The sequence below is a fragment of the Cupressus sempervirens genome, chromosome 9 (assembly GCF_028749045.1).
Source record: "Cupressus sempervirens isolate cs-2001-9-10 chromosome 9, ASM2874904v1, whole genome shotgun sequence".
Lineage (NCBI taxonomy): Eukaryota > Viridiplantae > Streptophyta > Pinopsida > Cupressales > Cupressaceae > Cupressus > Cupressus sempervirens.
Window position 1 is genome coordinate 10,930,045 of NC_143126.1, and position 18,121 is coordinate 10,948,165.

The following is an 18,121-nucleotide window of genomic DNA, read 5'->3' on the forward strand; positions in this document are numbered from 1 at the left end:
TCAATCCTTATCTCTCATGCATTTTCACCAATCCATAAATTCAACCATGTCAACCTCAAATCTCAATTTGTTCACAACCTATTAAAATGTTGACACTCAGTTATCACTCTGTTCTTCAACTTGGTCATCACTTTGTATCTCAGTCTCTAGTGATCTGTCTCACTTGGCCTTCACTACACTTGATCATTACTTTAGTTTTCCCTTCATTTTGCTTGGCCATTACCATCACTCAGCTAACACTATTTTGCTTGGTTAATACTTAAGTGTTGGAACTACAATTGTGGAACAATTTTTATGTTGCCATTGATGTCAAAACTTACTAGTAAAACATTTTCTAACAATGTAGAGTGCCATATCATTTGGTTGATGAAGAGGATTTGAAAATAAGAGATCATGAGATGGTCTAGTGAAAGGTTGAGTTGAGATGTGAAAGTGTGATAGAATTACAACGAGCACTCGACAAGTTAGTACTTGACAAGATAATATGTTGTTTATTCATTACAACAAGCAAGGAAGAAAGATCAATTGAGAAGAAAAAAGAGTTAATTGAAGAAATCGAGCTAATAAACTTGACCAAGTATTTGAAGTAGAAGATTAAGGAACTTAAGAATTGTCAATTAGAACAACATTGGCCAAGTATTAGTATTGGTCGAGTGACAGTAAAAATTGAGTTGCATAATATAAGCCAAGCAAGACAATTTAGTGATGACAAAGTGATTTGATGATAATTAAGCAACATAACATAGCAATTACCAAGTGTCAACAAATTAATAGTTTGAGAATGAATCAAGTTTTGTGGTCACCACAAAATTCTTGAAATAATCAAAACATGTTGACAATAAGGATCAATGAGCTCGATTATTTAATGCATGAAAAGGATTAGTTGAGCAATCAAAGGCTAATATTTGAGGGAATATTTCTAGAAGTATCAAGAAGGAAGAAGAAGCATAGAAGATGGCAAGATTCATCGAATCTATTGAATCTAATTGTAACCCTAAGATCTACAGTTATGTTTAAGTGGCAAAAGATCAAAGCGACCTATTTAAGGAGGCATATGAAATGTTTTAGATAGAGACAAGTTGAGAATAGACTTGCAAAGGAGAAGTGTGAAGTGTTGAGATCAGATTGAAAAAATCATTGTTGAGGGAGATTGTTAAAGTTTAGTTGAAAGAAGGAGATTGTTGAAGAAGACTATGTGTTTTAGTCATTATTTTGTCACTAATGTCAAACCCGCTATTTGCTGATAAGACAACTGCTTATATGATTTAAGTACTATCACTTATTTGATTGATGAAGAGGATTTGATCAAAAGATGTAATAACAACACCTAGAGGAAAGGTTGAGTTATGATTATGTAATGAAGTACAAGGATCAGTTAAGATAGTGATGACATGATGCATTGATAATATACTTAAGGTTCAAAGGTTGGTTACACTAAGAAAGTTTAGAAGAATAAGTTACACAAAGATTGTCTGCCAAGCTTGATCGAGTGGATAGTAGGTGCTGAGCAAAGTCAATGCAAGCCAAGTAGAAAGTCAGTTGAAGCAAGCAAAAGTTCATTCTAGTGTATGCGGAGCAAAATAGGATGCCAAGTAAGTTTTAGTTGATACCAAGCACCAGTAAACTTTAGTTAGTGCCGATTAATTTAGTAGTGGATGTTGAACAACCTAGTATGTGTCTAACATCATAAATAAGATAATGCCGAGCTGCTTCATTATGTAAAAGATTGTGGATTTGATGAATCTGAGCCAATAAGTTTGTTTTCTTGGATTGTGTGAACCAGATGGAAGATAAGGATGATGAGCTGGTGGCACAACGTTCAAGGTAAACCATTTTTAGGTGAATTCAAAGAGGATTCTAGGAGAAGTTTCTAGAAGAGAGATGGAATGTGGGGTAGATTCATTGTATCATGCGTAAACAGTCTTAACCCTAAATTGGATGATGGAAAATGAGTGACAAAATATCTTAATTTCCTATTTATAGGAATGGTTGGTCATGAAGCAGAGAAGAGTCATGTGCAAGAACCTAAGGAAGACAAGGAATCAAGGGCTCTACTTCATCAAGTGGCCTATGCGAAGCAAGAAGGCTTAAGGATATGAATGCTTGAAGGGTGAACAAGCTATCGAAACTATAGAGTATAAAGGCCAAGTAGAATGGAGGAATGAATAGAGATCTGTAATATGAAAATGAAGTTGTAAGTTTTTGATTAAGGAAAATAGGATTTAACAGAGCCCTGAAACCCATACAATATAAAGTTCATACATAAAGAGAATACTTAAAGTAGCTACAGAAACTAAAAGAAAACAAAAGAAACATTTCCCCACATAAAAAGATAGGAACCAAAAAAAAGTCTAGGAGAGAAGATAAAAAGACAAGCCATCCAAGAAAAGCCAAGGTGCTTAGCAGATCTCTCTTAGCATTTCTACTACATTGATTTCGAGATCCAACAGTTTACCGGCTGCCTCCTTCATGTCCGAGTGCTCCTTGTTAAGATCCAAGGTATCCTTCTTCCTCATGCTAGATCTTGTGCACTTCCTTAAGTAGTCATTAGTGGTATTTTCCTTGGTTCTATGGGGGATCGGGTCCTCTTCCTTTTTGGTTCTTTGCTCCTCCATTTTGTTGATGAGAATCTTGATATTCTCATTGGCTTCTTTTAGAATATTGTAGCTTTGTTCTACAATGATCCACATAGAGCTCTCCATTACTTGGACCCTATTTTTGACCTCCTCCACTTTGTCATCCTTGCTCTTTTCTTCCTCTGATATCTTGTTCTTCAGACTGTAGTTCTCTCTTTCGAGGCTATACACCCTATACTTGAGGTCTTGGATTTCATGGAAAATCCATTTGGTAGTCCGAAAGTTGTCGACAATGCTATTCTTAGCATTGTTGATGACATCCATATTTGGGTGCTCCTTAGCTGTGTGACTGAAAATGACTAGGGCCAGGTCAATTAATTCCTCCATTTGTATTTTACCTTCATCATCCTCTTTGACCTATGTTCTAATTAATTCTCTGTTAATCCCCATCTTGGCAGAGGTTGTGTCAAAGTTTCTCCACACCATATCTTTGTCTCTGCTCGTGATCGTGCATTTGTATCAGCTAGTTCCAAATTCCTCAAAGCCTTGGTCATGGTCATCCCTCTCACCTTGTTTGAGATCACCCTCCACCCCTTCCACCTCAACCCCTTGTTTCTCCTTCTTGGCCTTAGGATGTTTCCTTTTTTGGCCCTTGGATATATTAACAGAGTCCTCTTTGCTTTTCAAAATTTTGATGGTGATGGTTTTCTTTCCCTTTTTTCTCTCCAAACCCTCCCCTTCCCTAATCTCCTCCTCGCCTTTACCACTATCCTCCCCCATGTCCATGCCTTCGACCCTTTTTTTGTAGTCCTTATTAGAGGAGGAATCAAGGTCCTACTTGGGATGAGGGATAGTATTCCTTTTATTTTCTAGTCTAATGGTTTGTTTCCCAGAGCCTCTTTGTGGAGAATCATCCTTCTCCAAATCAGTGTGCATACCAAGGCTATCTTCGATATCCGAAGGCAAATAGTTCTCTTTCAACTCTTCAGAGTCCACTCTTCCCTTCTTGCCCTCCTTCTTTGACTTAATTTGTTTCCCCATTGTCCTAGCTTTAAAGAACTCATAAATTAAAAGTAAATGAAGTTGTAAGTTGTTTTAGATCAAGCCTTACTGTTACTCTCTAACTATTGTATCAGTCTAGGGTAAATCCTTTGGATTAAGGTTGACCTAACAGTCATTTGTAAATCCTTTAACTGGGTGACATTCCAAGTGAATGGTCTAAAGTCCTCTAACAAGGCTCACTCCTAATAGGGTAATTGAAATCCTTTAACTGGGTCACATTTAACAGTGTGTACTGTAAACCTTTAATAGGGTTTTCCTTTGATAGGGCATCACTTTAGAAGAGTGAAAAAGGAGTAGCAAGTTACTGGTGGTTTTTCCCAAATTGGGTTTCCACATAAATCATTGTGTCAATTGTGTTGATGAATCTGTGATGTTTCATGCTTTACATTTCTGCAAATTGATTTGATAGTAACCTACAAGTTTTAAGTGATTGCATAATCTTATGGATGTACGCATGAGTATAAATGTTTTATGGGTTCACTAAGTTGTGAAAAGTTTTAGTTTTACATCTGGACCTTGGATAATTGATTCACCCCCTCTCTCAATTATTCTAAAAGTATTCCAACATGAAGTGTATGATGTGGGATATTTCTTGAAGAGTTGCCAAAAATATCTGAGTTGTTGATAAAGATGCCAGTCAATGAACCATGATTGAGTCAAACAAAGATTTGAATTTGCAAAGTGAGTTGTATGTTACCTAGCTATTACTTTCTAATCATTATGGCAATAGTAAATTTTTTAAAATTAAGGTTTACCTAAGAGTCATTAGTAAATTCTTTAACAAGGTGACATTCTAAGGGAATGTTCTAAAGTCCTCTAACAAGGCCACTCCTAACTAGGTGATTAAATGCTTTAATAGGGTCACACCTAATAATATGTTTTGTAACCTTTAATAGGGTTGGCTCCTAATATAGCTCACTTCAGAAGAGCAAAAAAGAAATAGCATGTTACTTGGTGGTTTTTCCCAAATTGGGTTTCCATGTTAAATACTGGCGTCAAACATTTGTGTAGACTTTTCTTATGTGTTTATGCTACTTACTATTTTAAATTTTGAAGTTTATTGTTAACTATGATATTATTTTTCTAGTTGGCACATATTCTAAATATTTTAACATTAAGTTCCTTAATCTTCTTCTTGGCAATACTTAATTTCTTGACTTCTATCAGTCATATCTTCTATACTTCAACTCATCTTGCTTCTTTACTTAATCCAATGATCAAACAACAAATTTTCTTGTCAAATAATAAATGATCAAATTCCCATTGTAATTCCATCATACTTACTTCTCTTTACTCAACAACTTTACTAGTTCATCTTATTATTTTCTCTTTTCAAATCCTCTTCATCAATCAATTGATATGTCCTCTACACTGTTAGCAAATGTCTTACCAATAAGGTTTGACATCAATGACAACATAACAATTTTTCCAATTGTAGTTTCCAACAATGAAGGCTATTTGTATGAAAAATGCAATTACTGTAAAATTGCTAATTTTGTAAAATGTTGCACACAAAGTTGTACTAAGTACTTGTTTGGTCTTGAGATCTCAGTTGAGTCATTTATAATTTTCAAGGAAACTATAAAAGCACATGTAAAAGATTGAGATTAGTGTGGTAGAGTTGGAGGAGGCTTGTGAAAGGTTAGATCAAAGAACACCTATGACTATCACCAATAAGCTCTACAAAGAAGGGTGAATTATTAAGAGTCTATCCTCATTTTGAATCAATGCTTGATGATATGGAGATAAGAAAGGAGTATGGCCTTAAATTAAATTTTCTAATATATTTTTTACTGGTATTAAGTGAGTTTTTTGATATTTTGATTTCAAAAATTGTTGACGATTATTATTATAGTCATTTATACTTCAATGAATAAGCCTTTCATTTATATGAGATGGTTTCAATGAAACTTAAATTCATTTGAAATGTGTAAACTAATGAACTATCTTTCATTTATTTTGGGCAGCTTTTGCGAAAGCGTGAGAGATCTAATGATTCTTTCTAAAAACTATTAAAAAACCTCTACTAATGAATCAATGGTAAGGGTTTTATTATAGCTTTATTTAAAACCATTGCAAATATTTGAAGCTTGGCTCATTTTTAAGTAGTGTCAATGTGCTTTCAAACATAATAGGTTTTTGCATATGCAAGAAAATTGATGCCCTAGCAAGAAGAGTTGAAGGAAATGTATGTTTTTAATAGTTTTTTTGTGTGTTATTTGATGGATCAAATGATTTGGAAAGGGTTTTAATGGTGTAAAATTTTGTCATCTTAAAATGGACAAACTCTGTGTTAGGACATTCTTTATCCTCCCTTTTCAAAATGTTTTGGACCTGACCTAAATTCCTCAATTAGGTTAACATACGTGTATCTAGTTTTTCACCTTTTCAAGCCTCGATTATGCACTTTTTTCCTTTCTATTCATTTTCCCCAAGACCCTAGAAGATTTCTTGAGGTTCCATCCTTCAGGGATAGGGATGAGGTCAACCCTTTCCCAAGAAAGGGATGAGGTCAACCCTCTTCCAAGAAAGGGATGAGGTAGTCTCTATCCCATGATAGGGATGAGGCTATCCCTATCCTATTGAATAGAGTTTACTTTGGCTTTGCCCTTGAGGAGATAAACCTCTTAGATCCTGGGTTTGTGTCTTGGAAAATTAAAATTCTTTCTTGAGTCAACTCTCTTGCGTGTATACTCAAGATTTAATATAAAATGAGGCCTTCCTTATTTGGCATTTTACATCAAGAATCAAAATCCATAATTGATAACATACTTGTGCCCTAGCATTTAAGCATTCAAACCATCTTCAATAGCATTCAAGGAGATACTTTTTTAACCCACTGGAGAGAAGATCCCTTGCATTCAAGGTACTTTCAAGGAGCTTCAAAGGATTTTATCTGGGGGCTTCATGGTCAATGTTCCATGCTAATGCCACAACCTTTCAAGGTCTACCTTCCTCCATTGGTAATAGTGGAGCTTGTCATCAAGAGAGGATTTTAACATTCATCCTTCTTTTACACATGTTTTGATACAAGATAACATTCAAATCCTCTTTATCTCATCAATTTAGTAAAGTGAATTCATTGCATTTGATTGAAAAATCCCACTATTGTAAGGTAAATTATTTCTTTTACTTTACATTTCCATGTTTTTAATCATTATTTCAATTTTAATTCGTAAAATGGGGTTTGATTAAGGAAAAAACCCCATCAATAAAATAAAACCCTTTTTCTTATAGGTTACAAGTTTTAGAAAGTACAAAAAAGCACAAATCAGGATACCCTTTTCACCAAATACTAGAGATCATAAATCAATTTTGTAATTGGGAATAAAATTATTGGGATACATTTCTTCCATGTCCTAGAAAGTCATATCTATCTTGGGCCAGGATTCATTTCTTCCCCATCCCAAAAAATCATCTCTAACATGGAGCGAAACAATCTCTAGGTTTTGTAAATCTTGCAATTTCAAGTTTAGAATCAAGTCTATTCACTATCAGGAATAATACATCCAATCTCTCGTTCATCTTTTAAGGTTAGTCTTTTGTTTTATTTATTAATTTTAGTAAATTTACTTTCTAGACCTATAGCCTTTAATTACAAATCATAGCTTCTTCCCACTTGCTTGCTTGTATTTTCTACAGTTAGGGTTTTAAGGGTCTTGCATTCTTTCTCTAATTCTATAACCATTAGATCTTTGTTTGCATTATTTCCCCTTCCTTATTTGGATTTAATTAATCTACTTGGATCTAATAACCTTAGAGTTAGAATTGAAATAATCTATCTCCTTAATTCCCCTTTGAGGTATAAGGTCACAAACCCCCCCATGAGATGTGAAGCAATTGAAAGCTTTTTTGCTACTTCACATTTAACATTATACATTAATAATGAGATAAATGAATAAGTTTATGACTCATAATAGATAGAAAGTAATGAAATTATATTGGTTCAAAGTGATTATTTCAAAGACTTACCACTACGGTTGTGATGACAATTTTAAGAAATTTGATTATTATCCAATCTCTGGTATGAATAGATGACACATGGTGTTTCTTGGATGTCAAATGGGTCTTGTGAATGAAAGGATGGAAAAAAAGAGTATGTTAGTGTTATTTTAATTGAGTTGTAAAGGAAGAATAAGGTTATATGATGACTAACATCTAAAATGGCAGTCACCATAATCAAGACAATCTTTCTATTGATCAAACTCCACACTTGGCTAGAACAATGTAAGTTTCCCAAGTTGTGACAAAAACTAATGAGTTGTATAGTGGATGAATGAAGACTAAAGTTTGTGTGTGAAAAATATGAGAAGGCTGTTGATTGGAGCCAAATAAAGGTAAGGATTTGGTTAATTGTGGTAATGGCCTTGTGTTATATGAAGTTGAACATTCGAGTTCCTTGTGGAAAAGGTGTTAGCTAATGGATTAAAGAGGTTTGTAAGATGTTTCTATGCCTTTGAAAAGGTTTTTTTTATGTGATTATATTCATTGGATCAAATAGATCCTAGATGGTTGAATGGGTTTTTAGTGGTTTTTAATGCCCCAAATTATTATATAACTAGGGGGGTGAATTTTTTATGTCCAATTACTCTACAGTCCCTTTAAACTACTTTAGTACCAACAAAATTTCATAAACATCAATAGAAAACACTTGATGATCTCATCCAACTTATCATTGAACTCTTTCAACCATTTAACTTCAAACTATTAACTTATTGCTCTTTGCATAACTGGATATCAATAAAATAACTTAGTTATTACCTTGCAATTATTAGTTGTTAACTAGTTGTAGTAGTATGCAAAACACTTAGAAAGAAAAATTAAAATTTAGACATTTGACACCAAGATTTTAACGTGAAAACCATGTAAAGGAAAAAACCACTTGGGATTGACAACCCAAAAACTTCACTCTTTTGAAGTGAGCACGACTAAGAGCTAACCTTGTTATAGGTTATATACACATTGCTAGTGTGACCTTGTTAGAAGATTTTTCCAAAAGATCATCTAGACCTTATCACTCCTTGATCCTGTCTAAAGAATGGCTTTCTCTAAAGGACTGGCGAACATCAATAATCGATGTTACTGTATAGGATTTCATAGACTTGTTAGGTTCACCCTATTTTATGATATTTTATACTATGATGATTAGAAAGTAATAGTGTAAAAAATGGTCTATTGACCCATTGGATGATGGATCACATATTGTGATCTGAAATGTTGATGATAAAAATAATTCACACAATCAAATCCAGAAATTGAGTAGTAATAAAAATGCTCTGTTAAGTTATAGCACTATCTTGCTTATTCATATCTCATTTATGTTCTTGTCTTGATCTTATCCCTGCCTTATGATCTCTTTTCTCTATTCACTTGACTGGATGATTCACTCCTTTTTCCTTAACTCTACTTGGTTCTCCTAGATCAACTCTCTTCTTTCACCTTCTTCAATAGTTCACACTTTGATCAATTCAACAACATAAAAAAACAACAATCAAAATAACAACCTAAAATCATCTCTATCATCTCCTTAAATAGTATTCTTCAAGCTTCCAAATTCTTCCATCTAATACCACTTGATCACAATCATCGATCTCAGATTCAACGAACTTAACCACATAGAAACTAGAACTTTTCTTAGACCCTTGTACTCATCCTTATCCTTTTTCAATCTCCATCATTATATCCTTATTGGATTTTCCCAACCGTAGATCTTATAAAAAACTTTGACTATAACCTTTGAACATCTAGAACATTTGTAATTTCCAACATAAGTCGGCCTTGGATCTCAATTATCCAAACTTTTTCTTCCAATTGTTACTTAGTGAACATAGCATTTAACTTAGTCAATAAATCACTCAGTCAATACTATAAATTTTTAGGAAATACTAAAATTCTTCTTACATTGCCAAACTGCTTGATTAACACTATAATCACTCGACGAATATAGTCTTCCTTCATTAACCTTGTCACATAGTTAAGCTTTCGTATTTCAATAATTTAAAATATGACATGATTGTAAAATAATCAGACCAACATTATATCATCATTTTCCAACTTATTCAAGTACCCATTGAATACCATACTTATCAATTCAGTCTTCAACATAATCTCTTCAAATCCTCTTCATCAATCAAATGATATGGTACTCTATTGAGTTAGCATAGTGTCTAGCCAAGTAAGACTTGACATCAATGAAAACATAACAATTGATATGATTTTGTTACATACATTCGTAGCATTACTAATTACATTATCAGTCAGGGCTAACAATCTCCCCCTTTGGCATTGATGGAAACACATAACATATGATTGTACATTACAAAACATTACATAAGATAATAAAATGTATTATCAACAATAAAAATTTTCAACTCTTTGTCTCCATTTGTAGGGTCTTTGTAATTCAATTTGTATCTTTAGCAACAACAATCTTCTTTTTGACAATCTCCCCCTTAAGATATGATCTCATTCTGAGTTCTGATCTCCATTCATTCTTCTTTAGTCTTTTTTCTTTTGCATACTCCTCCCTTTTATACATTCTCCTCCTCCTTTGGATATATATATATTTTTATTTTATTTTTGCAGTATTTTACATTATTGACATTCTCCCCCTGTGACAAAAATACCAAAGGTCATTATAAGTTTCAATATGAAACTTATAAAACCTTGTAGTTATCCTTGTACCTTGCATGTATTGTTACACCAATTTCATCACAGTCATTTTCAAAACTTTTGAAATGCTCCCAAAGTGTGAACTTCTGCATAAATTCCACAAATATATTATAGTTCATCCATGAATTGATGCAATATGCATCTTCACCTGGTGAATTTTGGATAGGAGCAGAACCCCTAGTTTACCTCTTAGATACTCAAAAGCATTTTTAGGCAATGACTTGGTAAATATGTCTGCAATTTTCTCCTTTGACTTCACATATTCAAGCCTTACTTATTTATTTTGTACTTGCTCCCTAAAATAATGACACTTTATTGATATGTGCTTTGGTTTTACACACATCATCACATTTTTTGAAATATTTATTGCACTAGTGTTATTGCAATAAATAGTAGCAAGCCTAGTCATCTCTTCTTGCATGCCTCCAACAATTGCTTAATCCATACAATATTTGAACAATTGATTGCAACAACAACATATTTAACTTCAATAGAAGATCGTGAAATATAATTTTCTTTCTTTCTTATCCATGCTATCAATCTTTCTCCTAGAAAGAAAGATCCACCACTTGTGTTTTTTTTGTCATCAACATTACTAGCCCAATCAACATTGGTGAAGACTTTAAGATTAAAGTCATCCTCTTATTTATACCATAGGCCATAATATTCAGTTCCTTTGACATATATGAATATCCTTTTCATAGCAGTCATGTGATTCTCCTTTGGATTAGATGAAAACCTTGCAACAATTTCAATATCCAATGATTTTTTTTTATCTCACCAAACATAGACATCTCAAATTTTGTGCTCATTTGTTTAGAAGATGTTTTACATAACATGTCATAATAATCAATATGATATCTTTAGATTCATTTTTCAAATAAAGATTATTGTTTTCATGTTAACTCTAGAAATTGTACTCTTTTCTAAGAACCTAAACACTCAGAATTTTTAGAGAACACAAAATCAATCAAAGGTGTAGGTATCCTCTATTTGACTGAACCTCTAGATTGTAAGCTGGTTCCTATTGGAGTCGATAATTTGAATCACCTAACTTAATAAAAATGATATTTTTTTAAGGAAAAGGGATAGAAACTTATTGAAACTTTTGAAAAAATATAAACTAAGGTGCTACACCAGAATATTATGAAGGAATTAATAAGTAGGAGATAATTTCCACAACAAGTCAAATTGTGATATTGCTATCATGATTTAACTATGTCATATCTGAGTCAAACTCATTGACCCATGTTTCATCAGTAGTGATTAAATATTTGGTGAAGGTTTTTCAAATAGGGTTGTAAGCAGAGTGGGTTTAACCATGGAGAAAACTCTGTAGTTGAGTACACTCAAGTAGGAGTAGCACTAGGACAGGTGATATCCAGAAAAGTCTTAGTGCTTCACCTCTATAAAAATCAGCTAGATCCAATAAGTTTAGGTGTTTCATTTTTTCCCATGAGAGATGGATTTGTGTTGAACCACTACTCTCGAAACATGACTCAATAAGTTTGACTAAAAAACTACACAGTTAAGTCCTGATAGCAATATCACAATATTATGAAGGGCCTAATACTTAAACAACACAATGAGATAACTTATAACAACTTGTAGACACAACTTTTATTGAAACTATTTGCATAAAAGTGTTTCATATGAAGGATTTAATGAATCTAAACTTAAAGGATATAATCACAATCAATATATCTTCAATAATATGTACAACATATGACCTATGTGACTAATTTATGAACTTAAATAGGCATAAAAATCAGACATAAACTTTAAGGTTTTTGAGAAAACACAAAAAATAAACATCAACCACAATTATGCACATAGAAAAAGTCACAAAATAGGCCAAAATCAGTTATATTTACCTCTCAAAGGCTTCCAAAACATCAACTCCACAAAAGTAGTTGCAGAATAAACACAATGCAAAAATATCCAAAGACTATCTATCCAAGTAGCTCTCAACTGCCTATAATTGCTTAATAAATGCTCCTCCAAATTTGAAAATGACCTAGATCAAATGGAAACTAAAACTCTTGAAAACAAGGTTTCAAAATGCTCCAAACATTGTATTAAAACCATCAAACTACTCCTCCATAATGTCCCTATAATTACGAGTCAAAAACTCCAAAAGACTCTCCTATAATGACTCAAAAGTCATCATTAAGACTCCACGTGTAACTAAAAGTCCACATCTATTGTTGGACACATGACAATAATCATTTGATACCACTACACTTCAATCAAACAAGGTAAGCACTTGGTGTAGGAGCATCCTAGGGTAGTTAGTAATCCTATGTGTTCTAGAGGGATTTTGGCTTTGGATTTGAGGACTTAATCACCAAAGGAGTGGTACTCAGTCATTATTGGGTGTAGTGTTGGTTGAGGTGCTTGGTCACTAAAGGGGTTTAGTTGCTAAAGGAGCTTGGAATATATCATTTCTTGACATATATTGTTTCTTGACATGTACTATATTGCTCAAAAATACTTGTGGAAGCTTGGCTGGTGGTTCTTGATGCTCAATAGTGTGGCTTGCGAGATGGAGTTCTTGTGGATTTTCTTGGCTGACCAGGTGCATTTATTACATGAGGATTGAGATCATGACATATATCTATCAAGGTAGTTTGTGTGGGCCTATTTGGGTCTTGGTTATTTGTTCTAGGTGGATTTAATGAGTTTTGTAAGCCTTCTAAGGCATTTGGTATTTAATATTTATTATTGGCCAACTTGTGGCTCAACATGTATTTAATGTAAAATTTATTTAATTTGTAACTTTCTAGGCTGACTTGTGGCTTAGTTTGGTATAGGTAAGGGGTCTTGTGGAATCTTAACGGATAAAATCATCCAGGTTGAAGAAGAGGATGTGTAAGAGGAGAAATTTTTGAGAAGAGATAGTAGTTGTGGCTTGGGAAATAAGAAGATTTCTTGGTGGCTTGCAAGCACAAGTTTAGATCTTGCTTGGAGGTTTCTACCTAAAGTGTTGTGGTGCTATAGATCTAGACTAGCTAGTATTTTGATAGATCTTGAGGGATCTTGCATAACTATTACTTGCTTTGTATTGACTGTAACCGAGAAGACCTTATAGCTCGACAAATTTCATGTAATAAGTTATTTTATGAATAAAGAGTTGTGTTTGGTATCAGATCTTATATCTTGTGTTGTGTTTCAGTTATGTGGTTATTTTCTAGGAGCTAGGACATATCCTTAGAGGATTCTCCTACCTTGTACTACGTCAAATGGCATTAGAGAGAAGGTTTTCTTGAGTGTGTAGATAGATCTCGAAGTTGGGGCAATTTGGACCAAGACCTAGTGTGAAGATCATCAGAGCAAGGATCTAGTTGATCTTGTGGATTTATTGTAGAGAATTTGTGAAGATCTTGGAATATGCCTCCAAGAAGATTGGACCCTAGGTAAATTGAATATCTTTATGATGTTGTGGAAGCAAGGATCTTAGAGAAGGTCAAAATAGATTTCAGATTTGAGATGGAGTTGATGAAGAATGAGATCATGAGGGCTATCATTGGTGTACCTCGACATGTGGGTACTGAAGATGGTTATGAGGAAGTTGCTAGATTGAGTAATGAAGATAGAACTGATTGTGTGGAGAGACCTATGGGAGATAGGGCTGGTCAGTTTGCTAGATCTAGATCTCAGTTGAAGATGAAGCATAAAATGGAGATTTCTAATTTCTCAAGTACTTTGAATTTTGAAAACTTGATGGATTAGATTGGTGAATTGGAAGACTACTTTGAGTCAGAGGATATTGGAGATCCACTTAGAGTGAAGTTGGCATAGACTACGATGAAAGGGCATGCTTCTCTTTGGTGGAAATAATTGAAAAGAGATAAAGAAGAGGAAGGTGAGATGAAGATCACTCATTGGAGATTGAAGGTGATAAAATTGAAGGCTAGAATCTGAAGTAGAAGGATATGTCTATGAAGGATTATACCAAGGAGTTATACAAGATGACTATTTGGTCTAGACATAGAGAATTATCTAAGGAGAAGATAGCTCAGTACATTAATGGTTTGAGATTCAATATTTAGGATGAGATTGGTATGTTGATTATTGCTTTGGTTGAGGATGCTTATCAATATGCTCTAAAGGTAGAAGATAAGTTGAAGAGGAGAAATTAAGGAATTTATTGAGGGAAAGAGAAGCAAGATCACTCGACAATGGATAAATTTAATGTAGAAGATGAACCAAAACCTATTGATTTGAGGAAGATAATGGGTAAGGTTACCTTTAAAGGTAATTGTTTTCATTGTGGTGAAGAAGGACATAGAGCTTATGAGTGTTCACAAAAGGCTGGTGATAGGAGATTTGTTGTGATGAATGAAGTTGAAGCCCATGTCAATGAACCTGAGGAAGGATAGAACTTGCTGGCTCAATGAGTACTATTTGGTAAGAAGGCACTAGAACCTTTCCAAAGGAATGATTTGTTTAGGACTCATTGTAAGTCTGGTTGTAAAATTTGGAATGTGATTGTGGATGGTAGTAGTACTAATAACCTTTTTGCTGAGGAGATGGTTCAAAAAATTGGTTAGAAGAGAATGAGATATCCTTATCCTTATAGGATTGGTTGGTTACAAGATGATCATGATTAGGAAGTGAGGGAGCAATGTCTTGTTGATTTTCAGATTGAGCAATATAAGGATCAAGTGTTGTGTGATATTGTGGTCATGAGCAGTTGTCACATATTTCTTGGTAGACTTTAGTAGTATTATTTTAGGGTTATGCATGATTGTGTCAAGAATGTGATTATTATTGAGAAAGGTGGCAGGAAGCATTCCCTAATTCCTTTGTAGAATAAAGAACTCAGTAGGAGGAACTTGAGTATTGGTAGCCTAGTTGAGTTGAAGGATTCTGAGAGGGTTAGAGATCAACATGGAAAGAAAACATGTGGCACATCAAGGATGGATATGATAAAGTAGAGAAAATGGTTGTCTATTGCTAGAAAGTATTAGGAGAAGTGGAAAAAGGGAAAGAGTTTGCAAGTTGAAGACTTGGAGGACATATATGTGAAGAACTAGTTTGGGATTTATGTGCCGAATCCCAAAAGATGTTCTTCTAGCTATTGAGAACATCTTTTTGCACTTGGGGTGTCTGATGCAAGGGCATCCTAGGATAGTTATTAATCCTACATGTTGGAGGGATTTTGGCTTTGGAGTTTAGGACTTAGTCACCAATGGAGTGGTGCTCGACCATTATTGGGTGTAATGTTGGTTGAGGTGATCGATCACTGAAGGGGTTTGGTTGTTACAGGAGCTCAACATATATTGTTGGTCAACGTATACTATTTCTCAACATTTAATATGTTGCTTGGAAATACTTGTGGGAGCCCGATAGTGCTTGGCTGGGGGTTGTTGATGCTAGGTAGTATGGCTTGCAGGATGGAGTTCTCATGGATTTGCTTGGTTGACTTGGTGTATTTATTGCACAAGGATTAAGATTGTGACATGGATTGATCATAGGAGTTTGCATGGACCTATTTGGGTCTTGGTTATTTGTTCTAGGTGTATTTAATGAGAGTTGTAAGCCTTCTAAGGTATTTGGTATTTAATATCTTGTAGGTCAACTTGTGGCTCAACATGTATTTAATGTAAACATTTATTTAATTTGTAATTTCCTAGGCCAACTTGTAGCTTAGTTGGGTATAAGTAAGGGGTCTTGTGGAGTCTTATGGGATATAATTATCCAGCTTGGAGAAGAGGATGTGGAAGAGGAGCAAATTTTGAGAAGAGATAGTAGCTATGGCTTGGGAAACAAGGATATTTCTTGGTGGCTTATGAGTATAAGTTTAGATCTTTCTTGGAGGTTTCTACTAGAAGTATTGTGGTGCTACAATTCTGGACTAGCTAGGGTTTGGATTGGATATTGAGGGATCTTGTAGAACTATTACTTGTTTTGTATTTGGCTGTAATCAGGAAGGATTAATAGCTCGACACATTGTATGTAATCAGTTGTTTTATGAATAAAGATTTATGTTTGGTATCAGATCTTATATCTTGTGTTGTGTTTCTTTTGTGTGGTTATTTGCTAGGGGTTAGGAGATATCCATTGGGAATTCTCCTACCTTGTACTACGTCAGGACTTCTTCTTGCTAATTACTACCTTAACTTTCTTTAAAGTGCCGCTTCACCAATTTAACTTTAAGTCAATAGTCATCACCTTACTTACTACTTTTGCCTTTATAAATTTAATATTGTTAAGTTAATTAATGCCAATATGCATTCTACAATGGTAGAATGGTGATGTGAGATGGTGTGACCGTTGTTAATGTTAACTTTTATTCTTCTAGGCTAAATTTGACAACCATCAACATGTCAAAAGTTTAAATTTTATTATAAATTGAATGTACTTTTAAAAATAATTTAATAAATACCACGTAAAATATCCATATAAATTATTATACTTGGAAATATAAATCATCCATTTTTTAAGAAATTAAAATAAAAACTTAAGTTAACAAAAAGCTAAATAAATGGAGATAAAGGAAACACAAATAATTTTAGATGTAGTAAATTAAATTATAATTATTTTTTAGTGGATATTTATAAGCATTTCTTTAGATAGATTTATTTAAGATATCTATACTAGTTTATAAATTATTAACTTAAACCATATTAAAACACATGAAATTATGCAAAAATAACACTAAGACTTCCTACCCTATCCTAAGCAACAGATCACCACTTCACCATTTATTAACTTGATGAAATATTAGCATGTTAATTAGTGTAGACTAGAAAATGGAAAATATTACAACTTCATGCCCACAGACATATCAACTGATATTTAAGATATTTTGAAGTTTGATTCTAAAAGCACTCCCAAAAATCTAACTCCATCTTAATATTCATGTCTTCATCATGAAGCATATGGAAAGAGAATATATGGGTAAAATGCCTTAGGGTTTTATGTACTTTATTTCCTCATTGCTTCATTACCAAGATTATGTCCACCATTGGTCTTCTATGGTTGGTATTGACAAATTTATATCTTAGATGACCATTAAAAAAGTTGTTGAAGGTAATAATACCCATGGTTGTAGATTTGCATGTAGATTCTAGTCTTCATTCTTTTTCATTTGCTCCATTACCAAGCTTTTGGGTTATAATACCTACAATTTATTATTTTTCTTGTTCTTTTCTCAGCACTTGCAAACTATGTTGTGAAACTATATTTGGATTATGGTGATAATGATTTGAAGAATAGGTATTCCATATCTACAAATTGGAATTTTGAACATCTTCCTTGGCTAGAAACAAAAGTTGTACAAGATACATGTTCTTGTTATTCCTTTTGTTGTGGTTTTCTGTGTTTTCTTTTTGAGATGGTCACTGTTGAGATACTTGTTATTGACACACTATATCTTGGAATCTCTTATTTTGCCTATCAATTTAACCCCTTATAAAAAATGTGTCATTCATTTGAGACCTAAGGTTGAACTTTCGACAATTTTACCCTTTGTCTACATTTCTCTTGGCTTGGACCCAACTTGGGTATGTATTAACATGGGTCTCTTTTGAGAGTTTGTTATCACTAACTTATTTCTCTCAATTTACTTCCATTTGATGACTACTTACATGATTTCATGTTGTCATTTTGAAACATCTATTGGAAAAATCTTGTGAAAAGTAAGCCACAATTAGAAGAAGGAATTGGGGTTTTTAAAAACCAAGTTGGGTTCCTCATAGAATTGTATGTTTTAGTTTTTTTTTACATTCTTCAACTTCTCATTTGACTTTACACATGATATTTTGTGATTATCATCTTGATTTTGCAGATATTTGTTGTGAAAA